This window comes from Hemiscyllium ocellatum, chromosome 22 (genome assembly GCF_020745735.1).
Source record: "Hemiscyllium ocellatum isolate sHemOce1 chromosome 22, sHemOce1.pat.X.cur, whole genome shotgun sequence".
Classification (NCBI taxonomy): Eukaryota; Metazoa; Chordata; class Chondrichthyes; order Orectolobiformes; family Hemiscylliidae; genus Hemiscyllium; species Hemiscyllium ocellatum.
The window spans coordinates 49,894,770-49,915,432 of NC_083422.1; the positions used below are offsets into that span (position 1 = coordinate 49,894,770).

The 20,663-nt window shown below is 46.1% G+C and overlaps 1 protein-coding gene across 3 annotated transcripts in view; it reads left to right on the forward strand.

The window, feature by feature from the left end:
* Nucleotides 1-20,663, forward strand: part of dnmbp (dynamin binding protein) — a 109,539-nt gene that overhangs the window by 14,388 nt on the left and 74,488 nt on the right. The window contains exon 1 of one of the 3 annotated variants that reach the window (XM_060842202.1): nucleotides 3,171-3,265. The exons of the other annotated variants lie outside the window; for them this stretch is intronic. The gene's annotated coding sequence lies outside the window, so the exon portion shown is untranslated. Of the gene's footprint in view, nucleotides 1-3,170; nucleotides 3,266-20,663 lie in introns of those variants that run through there. 3 annotated transcript variants of the gene reach the window in all.

Sequence of the window (20,663 nt, forward strand, 5' to 3'; positions counted from 1 at the left end):
TAGGATTTGGTGTTTTCTTAAGGGTGTAGGAGGCTGAGGGGTGACCTTAGAAAGGTATACAAGATCATGAGAGGCATGGTTTGGGTGAATGCACTCGGTCTTTTCCCCAGAGTTGGGGAATTGAGAACTAGAGGGCATCAGTTTAAGGTTAGAGGGGAACGAATAAAGGGTACCCAAAAGTCCACTTGTTTACACGGCCGGTGGTATGCGTTTGGAATGGGCTGCCAGGCGAAATGGTTAGGAAAGGATTAAAAAGATAAGGGCAAAATGCAGGGAAATGGGGTGAGTGTGGAAGGATACCTTTTTTTATGGCAGACACCAGTTTGGGCCAAAGGGCTGTCTCAGTGCTGTAAGACTCTATCTATGACTCTGGTGGCGGTGGCTTTCTGCTGGTGTTGGCTGAAATGGCGAAGAATGATCCCTTTTGAATGCAGAGGCTGGGGTGGGGGGTGTTGGGGGGGAGAAGTCAGGACAAAGGGAGCCCGATCATGCCGTTGTGAGTGATAGAAAGGAGCAAGAGTGGAAGTAAGGGTGATAGGTCGGATGCGGTTGATGGCCCGGTCAACCATAATGGGTGGGAAACCACGGACATGGAAGAAGCAGGTCATGGTGACTTAGTGATCAGCACTGCAGTCTCATAGCACCAGGGAACTGGGTTTGATGCAGCCTCTGGCGAGTGTCTGTGGAGTTTGCACATTCTCTCCGTGTCTGCGTGGGTTTCCTCTGGGTGCTCCGGTTTCCTCCTGCAGTCCAAGATGTGCAGGTCAGGTGAATTGGCCATGCTAAATTGCCCATAGTGTTCAGGGGTATGTAGGTTAGATGCATCAGTCAGGGGAAATGGGTCTGAATAGGATACTCTTTGGACGGTCAGTGTGGACTTGTTGGGCCAAATGACCTGTTTCCACACTGTAGGGATTCTATGTCAGCAGCATTGCTTTGGAAGATGGCATCATCCAAACAGATGTGATGCAGGTGAAGGAACTGGGAGAATGGAATGGAGTTCTTTCAGGGCGTGGGATGTGACGAGCTGTTGTAGGTAGCTATGGGAGTCAGTGGCTTGTAGTGGATAGTCCATACCCTGAGATGGAGATGCAGAGCTCAAGGAAAGAAAAGGAAATGTCAGAAATGTGAGTTAGAGGGGTGGAAATTGGAGGCATAATGAATGAAGTTTTCTCGGTTCTTGCAGGAGCATGATGTGGCACCAAAGCAGTTGTCAATCTACCAAGAGAAGAATTGAGGGTGGGGGCCAGTGTTGGACTGCAACAAGGATGGTTCCACATACTCCATTAAAAAGGCAGGCATAACTGGGACCCATGCGGGTGCCCACAGCCAGTCCTTTGATTTGGCAGGAGTGAGATGGAGTAAAAGAGAAATTTCTCGGGTGAGAGAACAAGTTTGCCCAGGCGGAGGTGACTAGAGGTAGATGGGGATTGTTCAAGTCTCCGGTGAAGGAGAGCGCTCAGGCCATCCTGATGGGGAATGGAGGTGTAGAGGGATTGGACATCCCATCAACTTTGCATCCCCCATCTTGGATTTGTAGATTGCAAGTAGTCAGGAATCGAGGGACAAAAGGTGACCGTTTGGTCCATTCAGGCGGCACGGTGGCACAGTGGTTAGCACTGCTGTCTCTCAGTGCAAGAGACCCGGGTTCAATTCCTGCCTCAGGCAACTGTCTGTGTGGAGTTTGCACATTCTCTCCGTGTCTGCATGGGTTTCCTCCGGGTGCTCCGGTTTCTTCCCACAATCCAAAAATGTGCAGGTTAGGTGGATTGGCCACGCTAAATTGTCCGTAGTGTTAGGTGAAAGGGTAAATGTGGGGGAATGGGTCTGGGTGAGTTGCTCTTCAGAGGGTCAGTGTGGATTTGTTGGGCTTTGGTGCCACTTCATGCTCCTGCAAGAACCGAGAAAACTTCATTCATTATGCCTCCAATTTCCACCCCTCTAACTCACGTTTCTGACACTTCCCTTTCTTTCCTTGAGCTCTGCATCTCCATTTCAGGGTATGGACTACCCACTTACAGTTTCCACACTGGATTGGATTAGATTAGATTACTTACAGTGATGGCTCTTTGTAGTTCCAAATATTCTCAATTTCCATTTCGACTTCTGCTCCCACCCTTGTCCTTTCAAGTTTCTTTCTTTACAGTTTTTATTTAATTTGCCCATGAAGGTTATTACTGCATCCACTTGCAGGGCTCTGTCCGATCATCAATCAGATTTTAAAAGAACTCCTGTTGTCTTCACACAAACCCCAACCTAACATTTTATTTAACCTCAGGATGAGCTTCTCTCTCCATATCCTATCCACGCTGAAGCTGTCCCTTCCATCATCATAATAGAAATAATAATAAATAAAATGGCGCTGATCTGCTGCTGAATCTGTGTGCGTTCGGCCTCCAGGGCTGACTAATCCAGTGCTCTCTTTGCTAGTGTTCCATGTTACTGTCGATCAGCTTGTACAGCCTTCTGCCCTAACTTACCAAAGCTTGTTCACCAACACCCTGTGCCCACTGACGTTCATTGACTCCTATTAAACAACATCTTGATTTTAAAATTCTCCCTCCTTCCATCCAAATCCTTTCATGGCCTTGCCCTTCACTGTCTCGGGCATCTCCTGGAGGAGAATTAGTCTTCCCAGATCTCTGTTTTTCCTTTTTAATTCTGAACTCTCGAATGTTCCCAAGTTTAATCCCTCCATTGCCTGCAGCCTGAGTCCCAACCTCTGGAATTCCTCCACCTCGCTCACTGCCACCTTTATAAGGTGCACCTTAAAACCTGCCTCATTGTCTGGTCCCCTATCCAAATGTCTTCTGTGGTGCACGATCAAATATTTATTTTTGTTGATGTTCATGTGAAGCACATTTCTTGCCCTGTTTAAAGGTGCTATATAAATGGAAGTTGTCACCTTTGGGTAAACGTGAGGATGCCTGTGACAGCAGGCAGCTGAGAGCTGGATGCTTGGGAATGTGAACGGAGAGGGTTAGAGTGAGTAACTTGTTGGGACACGTCCGTCTTGTAGAACCAAATCAGCAAGAGCCTCCGCCGCCCTGCAGCTGCAGCTGGAGCCCTGCTCCCGTCTCCCTCTTTGTTCTGGCCAAATGTGGCTCTTTGCTCGGTTATAGTCGGTGCCCTGTGGTGGTGCATATCTTTTGCCCACGTGTTGCCTCCCCTCTGAACCTGAGCTGGGATGGTCAGAAAGCTCTCTCCAATGTGGTAGGCTTTCCAGTCAAGGCTTAACCTGGACAAGCCCCATCTTGATGCGGGGGTAGGTGAATGATCAGGAGCCAGAAACTCCTCAGGATTATTTCTCCTTGCTTTTTTCGTCTCTGTGTCTCTGTCTCTCGCTGTAAGCTCCCACAAACAGGAATTTGATAAGAAATCAGAAACAGCAATTGCTGGAAAAGCTCAGCGGGTCTGATAGTGTCTGTGAAGAGAAATTAGCGTTAACGTTTCTGCTCCAGTGATCCTTCCTCCGAACTGTTCTGAGGAAGGGTCGCCAGACCAGAAATGTTAAATCTGATTTCCCTTCACAGACGTGCTGAGCTTTTACAGCAACTTCTGTCTTTTTTAGAAATTTGATAAGGACAGGGTAATCTGTGTTTTTAAAATTGCTTTTTTGGGGAAATGTAGCAAGGGCATCTCTTCCTCCTCTCTGAAATAGCGACAGTGGGATCCTGTAGCTGATTGGGCTGTGGTTAATCGTCTCTGCGATTAGATTCACAGAGTCATATTCCCATGTGAACAATGACAGGGCTGCTGTCCCTTGGGCTAGAGATTGTGCTGTCCCCTCTGAAGTGGGACCAGGAGCAGTGACCTCACTCCAAGATGGGAGTGCTGGGGTCAGAAAGCTGACATTAGGAGTGAGTGATATTCATGCCCATTCCTCACCTCTGAGGGGCTCAGGACACGTTGTTTCTGTTATGCAAGGTGGGTGAATGGAAAAGCGGCTGAAAGTCTCTAAGTCCATACGCAGACCCCTGGTATAGCCCCCAGCCCCTCTGTGCTGGTCACAGTGGGAGTAACTTACAGGCCGCAGTCTAAAAATACAGAGTAGACCGTTTAAACGAGAAATGTCTTCACCCAGAGTGTGGTGAGCCAGTGAATGCAGAAAGTAATTGGGGCCCAAATGTTGTTTTCAAGCAGGAATTAAGTATAGCTTTTAGTGCTAAAGGAATCGAAAGATGCGCAGAGAGGGCACTGAGTTGGATGATCATATTGAATGGTAGAACAGGCTCAAAGGGCCAAATGGCGGCCTCCTACTATTCTGTCTTTGTGTTTATTTGCTGATACACAGCACAATACCTGGGGGGTGGCGGGGGGGGGGGGGGGAAGGACAGCAAGGACTTTGTGCCTTGCCATGGAGTCAACACTTGAGAGGGACAGGGAGGGAAACCTCTCTTTTTAGCTATAGCTAAAAGGTGCAGGGCCCATATTGGGATCACAGTTGTATAATAACTCAACCCAGATGAGGTCAGGCAGCCAGTGTCAGCCTAGGATGGCTGATTGGCAGTTCACTGATGAGGGCCCCCCACCCCCCAAGGCTGACAGTGAGATTTCAACATCTGTTTACTGCCTGTGGCTCCAAACTCGATACAGCTGTGTGCCCTCCTGGCCTGCTGAATCCCCCTGGGCCATGGTGAGTAAGTACCAGAGAATTTGGACGTCCCCTTTGTTTCTCAAGCTCAACCTCAAAGTCAACAGAGGGGCGAGGCTTGATCAAAGCTGGACAGTTTACATGGGGCATCATGTTGCTGGACAAGACATCGCTGAGACCACTTTTGAAATCCTATGTACAATTCTAGAGGTCTTTCTATTGGAAGGATGTTATTAAACTGGAAAGGGTGCAGGAAAGATCTCTAGGGAAGTGGTTCTCTGTTTCTGTGTTTTGAGTTTGATTTATTCTTGTCACATGTATTGAGCTACAGTGGCAAGTATTGTTTTGCGTGCTATACAGTCAGATCATACCATACAAAGTGCATCAGGGTAGCAGAATAGAGTGCAGAATACAGCATTACAGCCACAGAGAAAGAGATCAGTATTAACGTTTGAGAGATCTGTTCGAAAGTCTTAACAGCAGGGAAGAAGCTGTTCTTGGATTTGTTTGTACATGCGTTCAAACATTGACATCTCTGCCTGATGGAAGAGGGTAGAAGAAAGTGTAACTGGGGTGGGAGGCGTCTTTGATTATGTTGCTCGCTTTCCCCGGGCAGCGGGAAGTATAGATAGAGTTGATGGATGGAAGGCTGGTTTGTGTGATACTGTCGGCTGTAATGTGCTCTCTTCTAAGTCAAAGGTTTTAAGCTGAAGTGGTACTGCAGCAGTTTAGATCTGTCAACATTGCAGACACAACTAATGATCCAGTCATTTTGCAGTGCTGTTTATAAGTTCATATCATGCATTAATTAGCTGCCAGATCATTACAACAGGTTCAACAATTAATGTTCAAAAAATTGAAAAATGCGTGTGAAATTGAACATCAATGATGTTAAGCTTCAGTTCTACAGAGAATTGGTGGGACCGTATCTTATACTCTCATTAAAACAAAGAAATGTGGATGCTCCAAATCTGAAAGAAAAACAAGTTGCTGGAGGAAACTCTGCAGGTCTGGCAGCATTGTCAGTTCTGAAGAAGACTCGCTGGACTCTGTTGACTGTGTTTTCTCTCCACCGATGCTGCTAGACCTGCTGAGTTCCTCCAATTTCTGTTTCTATTTTAGTTTCATACTGAGTGCAGTTGTGGCCCTATTTTAGGGGGAATGTAAGAAGATGGTTCAGAGGAGGTTTACTAGATTGCTATTTGGAATAAGTGTGTGGCCTTATGAGGAAGGATTAGACAGGCTGAGCTGGTTTCCCCTGGTGTTTAGAAATATGACTTCTGTTTTTTTTTGAAGTGTTTTAAGATCCCAATGTTCATGATGATGTGGATGTAGAAAGGATGTTTCCTCTTGTGGGTCAGTCCAGAACTAGGAGGCATGGTTTTAAAATGAGCACAAACCCTTTCAGGATAGAGATAAGAATTTTTGTGAGGGTTGTACAACTTTGAAACTTGTGGATGGCGTGGAAGAGAGGGCACTGTTGAATACTTCTAAGACGGAGGTAATGAAGACTGTACCATTTTTTTTCCCTGTATTTTTGATTGTGAACTGAAATGGAAAGACAGTGTACTGCATTGAATCCTGAGGGCTAGTGTCATTGAACTATTTCCATTGATTTTATTTTCCATCACCACGTGTGAAACCAATTAAAATGTGTGTAGAGTTTGCCGTGGTTATGGATGTGTTCGCTGAGCTGGGCAGCTGATTTGCAGATGTTTCATCCTCTGTCTAGGTGGCATCTGCAGTGCTTCTCAGCCTCCTGTGAAGCACTGCTGTACTGTCTCTTCTGGAATTTATTTGGTTCTGTTCCTGCTGGTTCCAGTTGTTTGGTGTAGTGGCCGGTACATTGACTCTAGGTCTACTTGTTTGATGGAGTCCGTGGATGAGTGCCATGCTTCTAGTAATTCTCTGCCTTTCCTATGTTTAGCTTGTCCAATGGTCGTGTTGTCCCAGTCAAATTCGTGGCCCTTGTCACCTATGTGTATGGCTGCTAGAATCAACTGGTCGTGGTGTTTTGTGGTTAGTTAGTGTTCGTGGATGCAGATTGCTAGTTGTCTGCCTGTTTGCCCTTTCTCATGTTTTGTGCAGTCTTTGCATGGACTCTTGTAAATTGCATTAATTTTGCACATGATGGGTATTGTGTCTTTTGTCCTGGTGAGTTGTCTGAGCGTGGCTGTCGGTTTATGGGCTGTCACGAACCCAAGTGGTTGGAGAAGTCTGACTGTCAGTTCGAAGACATTTTTTAAGGTAAGGTAGCGTGGCCAGTGAGGTAGGTTGTGGCATGTCCTCATGGTGTCGTTAGACATCTGCGGATGAAGTTGCGGGGATACCTGATCCTAACAACTGCTCTGTCGAGATGTTATTCTTCCCTTCGTAGGTCGGGCGTGTTATAGTCTCTTTGAACAGGGTCCTAATGCAGCTTCTCCTGTGTGTGTTTGGGTGGTTGCTGTTGTAGTTCACGGCCTGATCAGAATGTGTGTGTGTGTGTGTGTGTGTGTGTGTATCTCCTGTACACTTTTGTGGTGCATTCACCTTCCTGTGTTCTTTCCACCATCCCAGCCAGGAATGGGAGTTGATTGTTGGTGTCCTCTCGTAAATATGATCCTTATGGTATGGTGTCAATAATCTAGTGTGTTCTCGATTACTGTTCTCTTAATGATAACAAAAGTGTTGTCTGTGTATCTGATCCAGTGTTTGGGTTGGATTTGTGGGAGAGCTATTTGCTCCAATCTTTGCATCACTGCTTCTGCTATGAGCCCAGAGATGGGTGAGCATGTAGGTGTTCCATTGATCTGTTTAACTAGATTGCTATTTGGAGTAAGTGTGTGGTCATATGAGGAAGGATTAGATGAGCTGAGCTGGTTTCCCCTGGTGTTTAGAAGTATGACTTCTGTTTTTTTTGTGTTTTAAGATCCCAATGTTCATGATGTGGATGTAGAAAGGATGTTTCCTCTTGTGGGTCAGTCCAGAACTAGGAGGCATGGTTTTAAAATGAGCACAGACCCTTTCAGGATAGAGATGATAATTTTTGTGAGGATTGTGCAACTTTGGAGCTTACGAAGGACGTGGAAGAAGGTCATTTTAAAACAGAAGCAATAAAGATTATACCATTTTATTTTCCTGTATTTTCGATTGTGAACTAAAATACAAAAACAGAATGCTTCATTGAATCCTGAGGACGAGTGTCATTGAACTATTCCCATTGATTTATTCTCCATCACTATCCATGACACCCATTAACGTGTGTAGAGGTGTTTTAGAAGAGGGTTAGAGTCTTTTGTTAATGACTAGAATCATCCAGCCATCCAGCCCAACCAGTCCATGCTGACCAAAATCCCAAACTAAACTAATCCCATTTAATTGTTTGGAGGCCCATATCCCTCCAAACCTTTCTTATTCATGTGCTTATCGAAATGTTTTTTTTAAGCATTGTAACTGTATTCACATCCACCACTTTCTCTGGCAGTTCATTCCACATATGCACGCGCACACAAATCCCACTGTGGGTTCTTTTTTTAAAAAAAAGCCCTTCATCTTTTTTTAAGCTTTTTGCTCCTCTCCATAAAATATGCCCCCTGCTACTGGTAGGGAAAAGGCATCTTATCTATGCCCCTTGTGGTTTTATAAACCCCGATAAGGTCATCCCTCCACTCCCTACATTCCAGTGAAAAAAAAAGGTCCCAGCCTATCCCCATAACTCAGACCCTCCATTCCTCACAACATCCTAGTAGATCTCTTCTGAACCCTCCTATGTATCGACGATTCATAATTATTTTCCTCTAGAATCATTTACAGTGGAAACTCGATTATCTGAACGTGATGGGCGGGCACTATTTCATTCATTTTTAAAGTCTGCTCCTCATTCAGGAGACTGCGCATGTGACCCCCTCCCACTCCACCCCCACCCCCACCCCCCGGCCAATGCCGCCTCACAACCTGGTCCCACCCCGCTCCCCGCACAATATGTAGAACTCCAGGGAAAATGTGGGGGTGAGAGAGAGGGGACGGGAGGTCAGTCATTTGGAGACGGTGCCTGTTTAATCACTAAACAAAAGACGCGATCACTATTGGAAACACGTCTTTGATGTAACGTTACTATCGAGACCTAGATCTCCTTTCGGATAATCCGAGTTTCGGATAATTGGTATTTGGATAATCGAATTTCCTCTGTATTTATAATAAATAGTAGTTTGTACTGAGAACAGAAACCTGGTCCGTTAACTGGGACCTATTCAACTGATAAACTGAGGACTCTGCGTACTGTGAGATCATTTTTAACTTTTTGTGATTACTTTGGGAATAACGTGACTTGATTTCAAGAGTGCCATGTCAGTGGATAGATTCTTGCTAAGCAGAGAAACAGAGGGTTATGAGGGGGGAGGATTGGGATGTGGAATTCAAAACACAGACATGATCTAATTGAATGATAGAGCAGGCTCGAAGGGCCACATGGTCGTCTTCTCCTATTTAATGTTGATTTTATTGACTGAAGTGCTTTGGGAAGTTCAGGAGTTGTGAAAGTCTTTTCCATTCTTGAGTGCACATTCAAACACATGCGTGCATTCCCTCCCTCACTGCTGTTAATGGGGCTGAACGCGTTTTGAACTGGCCCTCTTCAAAGTGTGCGTGTTCAGCATTTCCCCGGTGATGGGAATAGAGGAATATTTTTCCAGCAAGCTTGTGAGACAGAATGCAGCAGGGAATTGGTGGAATGTGAGTTGGGTGTGGAGAATTGGTCCAGTAAATGCCAATGTTTGAGATGATTTGTGTACTGACATCACTGCTCAAAATCTTTCTCCATCCCTTTTCACTGATTCCGATATAAACACTAACTTCCACTCAGCTCGGACACTATTCCAAGTGAGATGTTAATGCAGTGTCAGAAAGAAGTAAAAAAAAAATGCATTTTCCATTTATGTTCCCCTCCTTTCTTCACCCAGGCATGCTTCTCCAGTCTGACATTATTGGGGTTGTCACTTTGCAGGTTCTATCTCTGGATATTATTCCTTATCCCAGATTGAAGAATCCTCCCGTTTTTAGGATCAGACCATGATTTACAGTATCAGCCAGTTTGTGTGCCCCCATTCCTGGGTTTCTGTTTTAAATAAACAATGCTCCTACTCAATTCTACTTCCCCCTTCCTCTCCAGGCATCCACCAACAAAGTAGAAGTGGGCCCTGACACAAGCCAGTCTTCCAGGAGAAGGTGATAATGAGATCTTGCAGAGGCAGAATTAATGAGATCTCCTCATGTGTTTGTGCTCTCCACCAGAGTTGAGTTGCCCTATTGCAACATGAATATGGTTTCAGTTATAAGCTTCAACTCAACAAATGCTTGTTACTTGGCAACACGTGGCAAGAAAATCTAAAAATCAGTTCAAGAATGCTCTGTCAAACACGGACTCTGTCTTTCTCACCCCTCATCTTGTCAATTAGATACTCTTGCCAAGAACAAATACAAAGCATCCATTTATTGCCAGTCATGTCTGTTGCATCTTTTGGGGTGTAGGTAGACTCTTGGTGCTATCATGGAGGCAGTTTCAGGACCCAGGGACACTGGAGGAACAAAGGCCCTTGTTTTAACTCTGGATGGTGAGTGACTTGGAGAGGAACGAGTAGCAGGTGGTATTGCCATTTATCTGTTGCTCTTGTCCTTGTCGGTGGTAGTAATCATGGGTTTAGAAGATTGGATTTGATTCCCTGCAGTGTGGAAACAGGCCCTTCAGCCCAACCAGTCAACACCACCCCTTTTCCCTCTGACTAATGCACCTAACTCTAGGGGCAATTTAGCATGGCCAATTCACCTGACCTGCACATCTTTGGATTGTGGGAGGAAACCGGAGCAAACCCACGCAGACATGGGGAGAATGTGCAAACTCCACACAGTCAGTCACCCGTGGCTGGAATTGAACCTGGGACCCTGGTACTGTGAGGCTGCAGTGTGAACCACTGAGCCACCGTGCTGCCTATGGAACCTTGGTTAGATACAGCCCTGCTTCCCATAGATGGTGCACACTGCTTTGACTGTAGACTGATCTCTCATTGATACCAATCATTCCCTTGTCAGTTATCCAATAGAAATATGATTGTGACAGTGAGTTTTTATGTAATGCCTTAAATGGAGTAACATATCATGAAATCCTTCATAGGATAGCTATCAAACAAGCTTTTTTTTTTCAAGAATTTTTTTTAAGGGAAGAGGGTAGAGGCTCCGAGAGGGAATTCGAGAGTTTAGAGCCTCCGGGAGATGAAGGTGCAGGTGTAGAGTAATAAAATTTGAGGATATGCAAGAAGCTAGATTTGGAGAAACTCTGAGACCTTGCCAGGTTGTAAGCTGGGATGTGATCAAAGATTACAACCTGGTAAGGTCTCCGAGGGGGGGGGGGGGGGGGGGGGCGGTAGGGAGTACTGTGGGAAGCGGTTTGCAAGTCAGTTAATACTAGAATGGTGGTTGTTTAGACCCAGCTCAGTCATCGCAGACAGGTCAACTCACTCCATACAGAGGAGAAAGTGAGGACTGCAGATGCTGGAGATCAGAGCTGAAAATGTGTTGCTGGAAAAGCGCAGCAGGTCAGGCAGCATCCAAGGAACAGCAGAGTCGACGTTTCGGGCATGAGCCTATTCATGAAGGGAGCCTTCTGCCTGAGGAAGGGCTCATGCCCGAAACGTCGATTCTCCTGCTCCTTGGATGCTACCTGACCTGCTGCGCTTTTCCAGCAACATTTTCAGCTCACTCCATACAGAGCGGAGATCAAATATGGAATCATAGGAGTGTTATGACACAAAAGGAGGCCATCAGCCCATTGTGCCTGCATTGGCTTGACAAACAAGCCTCATTACCTGGTGCCAATCTCCTGTTTCCTCCCCATACCGTTGCATGTTATCTCTATCCAAATGACCTCCTGAATGCCTCTATTGAACCTGTTTCCAGGCAGGGCATTTCGCACCCTGTGTGAAAGTTTTCTCCTTCATCAGTCCTGCTTCATTTGCACATCACTTTAAACCAATACTGTCTCACTCTCATCTCTTTTATGAATAGAAATGGTTTCTCCCATTCCACTCTACCCAGCCCGCACATGTGTTTGAAAACTTCGATCAAATTTTCTCTCGGTCGCCTTTTGTCAAAGGAGAACAATCCCAACTTCAATCTATCCACGTCATGTGGTCTCTCCTAATCATTATTTCACCCACAAGCTGAATAGTCAGAGGTTTGGCCAGCACAACAGGGCTGCTTTCTAATCAGGTCAGTCAGTGGGTGTTTATGCAGACTGAGACACAGTAGAAAGGCCTGTACAATTTGCCTATTCATGAAGGGAGCCATTAACTGACTGTCAAAGATATTGGTGGGGTGGGAGGGATCCTCCAATGGAGAGTGGTGAATGAGTGTTGGAGATTTGCTGATGTACCTTTCTTTATGAATGGAGTGAATCATTACAGGGCAGTCAGCCTCATGTTCACAGTGAACAAGTTATTGAAACCAGTGCCAAGAGTAACAATAAACTGTGACTTTGAAAATATTGGGTTAATCCGGGACAGTCAGCACTGAATTGTTAAGAGATGATTGTCCCTGACTAACTTGACTAAATCCTTTGAGAAAGTAACAAAGAGATTGATGATTTGATGTGGTCCACATGGATTTTTAGCAAGACTTTTGTTGATGTGTCACATTACAGCTTGGTTTGAAACAAAATATCATGCTATGGAATCCAGGGGAATGTAGCAGGTTGGAAGCATAATTGTTTCCTGCCAATGAGGCAAAGGGTAATTGTTAACTATTGTTTCTGTTATTGAAAGGCTATTCCCAGAGCGTTTTGCAGAGTACCAGAGTACCTCCGCGACTCCCTCGTCAAGTCCACACCCCCCACCAAGCCAACCTCCACTCTCGGCACCTTCCCCTGCAACTGCAAGAAGTGCAAAACTTGCACCCACACCTTCCCCCCCCCCCCCCCCCCCCCCCCCCCCTCACCTTCCTCCACGGCCCCAGTGGATCCTTCCATATCTGTCGCAAATTCACCTGCACCTCCACACACACCACACACACCACACTCCACTGCACCCGATGTGGTCTCTATATTGGAGACACAGGTCGCCTACTTGTGGAACGTTTCAGGGAACACCTCCGGGACACCCCCACCAACCAACCCAACTACTCTGTAGCTGAACACTTTAACTCCCCCTCCCGCTCTGCCAAAGACATGCAGGTCCTTGGCCGCCTCCATCGCCAGACCCTGGCCACATGGCGCTTGGAGGAAGAGCGCCTCATCTTCTGCCTAGGAACCCTCCAACCACACGGGATGAATGTAGATTTCTCCAGCTTCCTCATTCACCACCACCACCACCACCCCCCCCCCCCCCCCCCCCCCCCCCAAGCCCCCGGATTCAGCACCGCCCTCTTGACCTGCAATCTTCTTCCCGGCCTCTCCGCCCCCATCCCCTCTCCGGCCTATCACCCTCACCTCATTCCACCTATCGTATTCCCAGCGCCCCTCCCCCAAACTCTTTTCTCTTCCACCGCCCCACCCACCCCACCTTTTATTTCAGCCGCTTGGCACACCAGCCTCATTTCCTGAAGAAGGGCTCATGCCCGAAACGTTGATTCTCCTGCTCCTTAGATGCTGCCTGGCCTGCTGCGCTTTTCCAGCAACACATCTTTCAACAGAGTACCAGACCCCCCCCTTGCTTTACTGATTTGGATCTAAGTGCATGATCCAAGATGTTTACAGGTGTCACTAAAGTTGCCATGTGTTGATGGTGAAAATGACTGCAGTGTTATGATTCCAGATGATGATCATGCTGGACAAGTCTGATTGCATAGTGAGACCTGGTCTAATACACTGTGAGTTTTACTTTTCTTTTTGTTTTCTGTGGTGGTCACTCACTGAACATATTAACTAAAGTCTGCCAATATACTTTTCACAAAAGAACATAATTTTACTTTTAGAATATTTCAAAAGTGTTAATGTTCGATATGGATCATAATGGAATCATGTAGGTTAAATGAGCTTCAGATTTGTTCCAAAGGTTGGCGCAACATCGAGGGCCAAAGGGCCTGTACTGCGCTGTACTGTTCTATAAGTTATGATACTAAAGAGGAGCATAAACTGCATCACACTAGATAACGACAATTGGAACGATCTCATTGCAAACATCTGAAAGAAAAAAGTGGGCTGCACCCAAACCAAGGTCATAGTGGACAGGCTAATTAAGACAGTGATTAGGACTTTAAACTAGTTAAAAGGAAGGAGGGCTCAGCAGAGATTATTAAAGTTTTCACAACCAGTATTAGGACACATGATGGAAAGGGTCAGGAACCTAACTTCAGGCACAGCAGGGAAGGGGCGGCACGGTGGCACAGTGGTTAGCACTGCTATCTCACAGCGCCAGAGACCCGGGTTCAATTCCTGCCTCAGGCAAGTGTCTGTGTGGAGTTTGCACATTCTCCCTGTGTCTGCGTGGGTTTCCTCCGGCTGCCTCCCACAGTCCAAAGATGTGCAGGTTAGGTGAGTTGGCCGTGTTAAATTGCCCGAAGTGTTAGGTGAAGGGGTAAATGTAGGGGAATGGGTCTGGGTAGGTTGCTGTTCGGAGGGTCGGTGTGGACTTGTTGGGCCGAAGGGCCTGTTTCCACACTAAGTAAACTAATCTAATCAATGCAGCACTGTTATTCTTAACAGCGCTCACTATATGCGACAAGGTAAATTTCATTGTTGGCTACAATGTTTTGGGATCACAGACATGGCTGCTAGGGGATAAGGATTGGGAACTAAATATCTACAGATGCATGTCCTATCGAAAGGCAGCCCTGCCCTCTCTGCTTGTCCTTATCAGTAAGAAATGGAATTCAGTTGATATCAAGAAGTGATAATAGGGTCAGAAGGCATAGAATCTGGACAGAATTGAGAAACTGAAAAGGGAGAAAGATCCTAATGGGAGTCATGTACAGGCACTGTCACAGTAGTCAGGATGTGGGGCAGAAAATAAATCAGGAGACAGAAAAAGTATGGAAGAAAGGCACTATTACAATTATCATGGGGGACTTTACTGTGAAAGGTCAGGTTGGTAGCAGAGCCCAAGAAAAGGAATTCAAGGAATGTCTCTGAGATTTTTTTGTTTGGAGGCAGCTGGTGATACAGCCTATTAGAGAACATGCAATTCTGGATTTAGTGATGTGTAACGAGTCAGATTTGATTAGGGAATTTAAGGTGAAGGAGCCCATAAGGGGCAATGACTATAATATGATGGAATTCACCTTGCGTTTTGAGAAGAGGGATGCTGGAATCGGATGTAGTGGTACTTCAGTTGACTAAAAGGTAACTACAAAGATGTGCGGGAGGAGCTGGCCAGAGTTGACTGGAAGTGGAAGAAAATGAGGACTGCAGATACTGGAGATCAGAGGTTTGTGCGAAGATTTGTAGCTCGGGTGCTCGTTGTTGTGGTTCTGTTCGCCGAGCTGGAAGTTTTTGTTGCAAACGTTTCGTCCCCTGGCTAGGAGACATCATCAGTGCTTTGTAGCCTCCTGCGAAGCGCTTCTTTGATGTTTCTTCCGGTATTTATAGTGGTCTGTCCTTGCCGCTTCCGGGTGTCAGTTTCAGCTGTCCGCTGTAGTGGTTGGTATATTGGGTCCAGGTCGATGTGTTTGTAGATGGAGTTTGTGGATGAGTGCCATGCCTCTAGGAATTCCCTGGCTGTTCTCTGTCTGGCTTGCCCTATGATAGTAGTGTTTTCCCAGTCGAATTCATGTTGCTTGTTGTCTGAGTGTATGGCTACTAGGGATAGCTGGTCGTATCGTTTCATGGCTAGTTGATGTTCATGTATGCGGATTGTTAGCTGTCTTCCTGTTTGTCCTATACAGTGTTTTGTGCAGTCCTTGCATGGTATTTTGTAAACTACATTAGTTTTGCTCATGTTGGGTATTGGCTCCTTTGTTCTAGTAAGTTGTTGTCTGAGCGTGGCTGTTGGTTTGTGTGCCGTTATGAGTCCTAAGGGTCGCAGTAGTCTGGCTGTCAGTTCTGAAACACTCCTGATGTATGGTAGTGTGGCTAGTCCTTTTGGTTGTGGCATGTCCTCGTTCTGTGGTCTATCTCTTAGGCATCTGTTGATAAAGTTGCGCGGGTATCCGTTTTTGGCAATTACCTTGTATAGATGTTCCTCTTCCTCTTTTCGCAGTTCTGGTGTACTGCAGTGTGTTGTAGCTCTTTTGAATAGTGTCCTGATGCAGCTTCGTTTGTGTGTGTTGGGGTGGTTACTTTCATAGTTTAGGACTTGGTCTGTGTGTGTTGTTTTCCTGTGTACCCTTGTGGTGAATTCTCCGTTCGGTGTTCTCTGTACTATCACGTCTAGGAATGGGAGTTAGCTATCCTTTTCTTCTTCTCTCGTGAATCGGATTCCTGTGAGTGTGGCGTTAATGATCCGGTGTGTTTTTTCTATTTCCGTGTTTTTGATGATTAGAGTCGAGAGTGTGTTGCTGGGAAAGCACAGCAGGTCAGGCAGCATCCAAGGAGCAGGAGAATCGACGTTTCGGGCATGAGCCCTTCATCAGGAAGAAGAGCCTAGTGGAGAAGACAGTGGAGCAGCAATGGCAGGAGTTCCTGGGGGTAACACGAGAGGCACAGCAGAAAAAATTCATCCCGAGGAAGAGGAAATCTACTTAAGAGGAGGACGAGGCAGCCATGCTGATCGGGGAAATCCAAGACAGAGTGAAATGCAAGAGAAAGCCTCCAATGTGCTGAAGATTAGCGGGAAGCCTTTTTTTTAAAAAAAAAACAGCAGAGGACAACTAAAAAGCAATAAAAGGAGAGGTGAAATAAGCTGGGTAGTGATGTAAAAGAAGATTGCAAGAGTTTTGTTTTAGAGAGGGACAAAAATGTACATTGCTGGAAAATTAGGCAAGAGAGATGGTAATGGGGAACAAAGCAATGGTGGCAGAACTGAAGAGATACTTTGCATCAACCTTCAGAGTGGAATACTCCAACAGCATATTAAACTGCCAGAGGGAGTGGAGTGGCTTTCATTAAGGAGAAGGTGCTGGAGAAGTTGAAAAGTCTGAATAAATCATTTGAACTGGATGGGTTACACCCCAGCGTTCTGAAGGAGATAGTTGAGATTGTGGAGGCATTGGTGGTAATCTTTTAGGAATCACCTGGAGTCCGGGAATGTGCCAGATGACTGGAAAATGACAAATAATAACACCTACCTTTCAGAAGGGAAAGACGCAGAAGAAGGGAAATTATAGGCTGGTTAGCCTGACCTCCGTCTTTGGTAAGATTTTAAGAGTCCACTATTAAGGATGAGTTTGCAGAGTAAAATAGGGTTGAGTCAGCACGACTTTGTCAAGGGGACATCATGCCTGTCAAATCTGTTAGAATTCTTTGAGGAAGTAACAAGCAAGTTAGATAAAGGAGAGCCTTTGGAGGTGATCTGTTTGGATTTCCAGAAGGCCTTTGACAAGGTGCTGCGTAGGAGGCTGCTGAATCAGATAAGAGCCCATTGTAGTAGGGACACAGTATTGGCATGAACAGAGGATTGGCTGACTGGCAGAAGACAGAGTCTGGGAATAAAGGGTTTATTTTTCAGGTTGGCAGTCGGTGAGTAGTGGAGTTCCTTGGTTCTGTGTTGGGATCGCAACTATTCATGTTATGTATTAATGATCAGGACAAAGGAACTGGGTGATATTGCACAAGTATGCAGGTAACGCAAAGATAGCTGGAGGGATAGATGGTGTCGAGGAAGCAGGGAAGCTGCAGAAGGACTTGGACAGACCAGGAGAGTGGGCAAAGAAGTGGCAGATGCAATACAATATGGGAAAATGTGAGGTTATGCACTTTGGCAGGAAAAAAGGTCTAGATTACTTTCTAAACAAGAAAGGCTTTGGAAATCTGAAGCACAAAGGGACTAGAGAGTCCTCATTTAGGATTATCTTAAGATTAGCCTGCCAGTTCAGTTGGCGGTTAGGAAGTCAAATGCAATGTTAGCATTCATTTTTGAGAGGCTGGAATACAAGAGCAGCGATGTATTGCTGAGGCTGTAGAAGGCTCTAGTCAGACAGCATTTGGAATGTTGAGAACTGTTTTGGGCCCTGTATCTCAGAAAGGATGTGATGGTCTCATGGTATTACCACTGGACTGTTAATTCAGAGACCCAGATAATGTTGTGGGGACCTGGGTTTGAACCCCACCATGGCAGATGGTGGAATTTGAATTCAATAAAAAAAACTGGAATGAAGAGCGTGAATCCATTGTCGATTGTTGGGGGAAAAAAAATACCTACTTGGTTCATTAATATCCTTTAGGGGGGGAAACTGCCACCCTTGCCTGGGCTACATGTGACTCCTGACCCACAGCAATGTGGTTGACTCTTAGCTGCCCTCTGGGCAATTAGGGATGGGCATAAATGCTGCCCAGCCAGTGAAACCCACATCCCGTGAATGAATAAAAGGGGGGAAAAAAGTGATGGGGTTGGAAGGCGTTCAGAGGAGGTTTCCAAGAACGGTCTTGGACATGAAGGGCTTGACATATGAGGAGTGGTGGAGGCCTGTGGGTCTGTACTTGATGGAGTTTAGAAGGGTGGGAGATCTGATTGAGAGGCCTGAATGCAGAGGACATGGAGAAGATGTTTCCCCCGATAGAAGAAACGAGCACGTTAGGGCACAGCCTCCTAGTGAAGGGGCAATCTGTTAGAACTGAAATGTGGAATTTCTTCATCCAGAGGGTGGTGAATCTGGAGTATTCATTGCTGCAGAATGCTGTGGAGACCAAAACATTGAGTGTAATTAAGACTAAGAGGTTTTTGATTAGTTTGGGAGTCAAGGGTTATAGGCGAAGGTGAGAAATGGAAGAGAAATGTATCAACCATGATAGTGGAGCAGACCTGATAGACTGAATGGCCTAATTCTGCTCCTATATCTTATAGCTGAATGGTCTTCCCTATTCTCCCAACAATACCCTTTTGGATACTCCAACCTCAAGTGAGGAGATCTCCCCCTATCTCCACATTAAAGCTTTTGGTGATCAGCTGGCCCGGCTGCAATAGGTTACCTTTAGTCCAGTCTCAGTGCATCAACTCAATGCTAGTTAGTGGCTATCTCTGAGACCTTGCCAAAAACTTGAGAATCTCAAACCATTTTCTCTTCCACTGGAACCCGAGTTCTCAATAATATATGTTGAAGTCTTGTATCAGCAGGAGGGTTTGAATGGATTTTCAGGTGGGTGTGAAAGTGGGAAATAGAATTCAACCCAGAGGGGCCTGAGGTGATGCATTTGGGGAGGTCAAACAAGGCAAAAACATGAACAGTAAATGACTGACAGAATATGGAGAGTTATCAAGTTAGTGAGGGACTTGGAGTCAATGTCTACAGATCACTGAAGCTGGTTTACCCGCCCGGTCAATACATGGTGCACGAGGTAAATGGAATCCTCCGCATTGTTAGCCAAAGTGTGGATTGAGAGAAGGGAGTTTTCCCTTTCATGTACTCACGGGATGTGTGTATCTCTTGCTAGGCCAGTATTTTTTGCCCATCTCCCAAATGCCCAGAGGGTAGTTAGGACTCTACCACCTTGCTGTGGGTCTGGAGTCACATATAGACCAAAACTGGTAAGGATGGCAATGAATCAGAAGGGTTTTTCCTGACCATCAACAATGGATTCATGGTCATCATTTGATTCTTAATTCTATTTTCTTTTATTGAATTCAATATTTGAACCTGGTCCCTAGAACATTAGCCGAGTTTCTGGATTAATAGTCTCTCAATAATACCACTAGGCATTATACCAGCTTTGTCTCCATGAAGTTACACTGGGTCGTTCAGTTTGGCCACAGCTTGAGTACACTGTGTAGTTTTGGTCCCCTCACCAGAGGGAGGATGTAATAGTTGAAAAGTGTGGTGCTGGAAAAGCACAGCAGGTCAGGCAGCATCCGAGGAACAGGAGAATCGATGTTTCGGGCATAAGCCCTTCATCAGGAATGGCTTCACCTCACCCCTCAATCGCTGAAGCCAGGTGCCAACTCTCAGACACCACCTCCTATTGCCCCCTCTTCCATGACCTCTCCTCTCCTGACCTGTGCTTTTCCAGCGGCACACTTTTTAACTCTGACTCACCAGCTTCTGCAGTTCTCCCAGATGGTGTCATAGCCCTGGAGAGGGGACTGAGGACATTTACAGAGATGTCGCCAGAACTGAAAAATTGTAGTTAAGTGGAATGCTTGGGCAGGTTGAGGTGGTCCCACTTGGAACAAAGGAGGCTGAGGAGAGGTTGGAGAGAGTGGACGGGAATGGCCTAATCACCCGAGCAGAGAGATCAGTGATTAGTGGAAGGATCAGGGCAGAGATGAGCAAAAGGTCCCTATCCCACAGAGTGATCAGGATATGGAAGCCGCTGCCTGAAAGAGTTAGCTGAGACAGAAACCTCGATGGCTGTAAGCTGTTGGAAAGTAGCACGAGGCTGGGTGGGTCAGTTGGAGGCTGTCGCTGACATGACGAACAGAATGGCCTCTCTCTGCACTACAAATTTTTCCATGTTGTCTAAATATTTTAAATATCTAAGGAGGAGTGTGGGGATAAGGTGGAGGGAGGGGCAGTAAATGTATTGCTCCTTGGGCAAGGATGAGTTGGGACTATCATCTTCTGCACTGTAATGATTCTGAAGTTTCTGAATCTGGCTGAATACAGATGTTGTTGTGAATTTGTGCTTAGTGGGAAGCTTGGGCCAGTGTGTGTGTGTGTGTATACATGCACTTACCCTCGTCTGCCTGCGGACCAGCAGAGCAGCCTCCCCACGGTCTGTGTGTCACACGTTAGCTCAGCTGGCTGGACGGCTGGTTTACAATGCAGAGTGACACCAACAGTGGGGGTTCAATTCCCGCACCAGCTGAGGTGACCATGAGGGACTCTCCTTCTCAATGTCTTGCCTCACCTGAGGTGTGGTGACCCTCAGGTTAAACCACCATCGGTCACCCCTCTCTCTAATGAGAGGGAGCAACCATATGGGTTGGTAAGAGTATCTGACTTTTAACAATACCTTTAACCCCATGTGATTCTAACTGATCTCCAAGCCCACCCCACCCCACCCCAAACATAA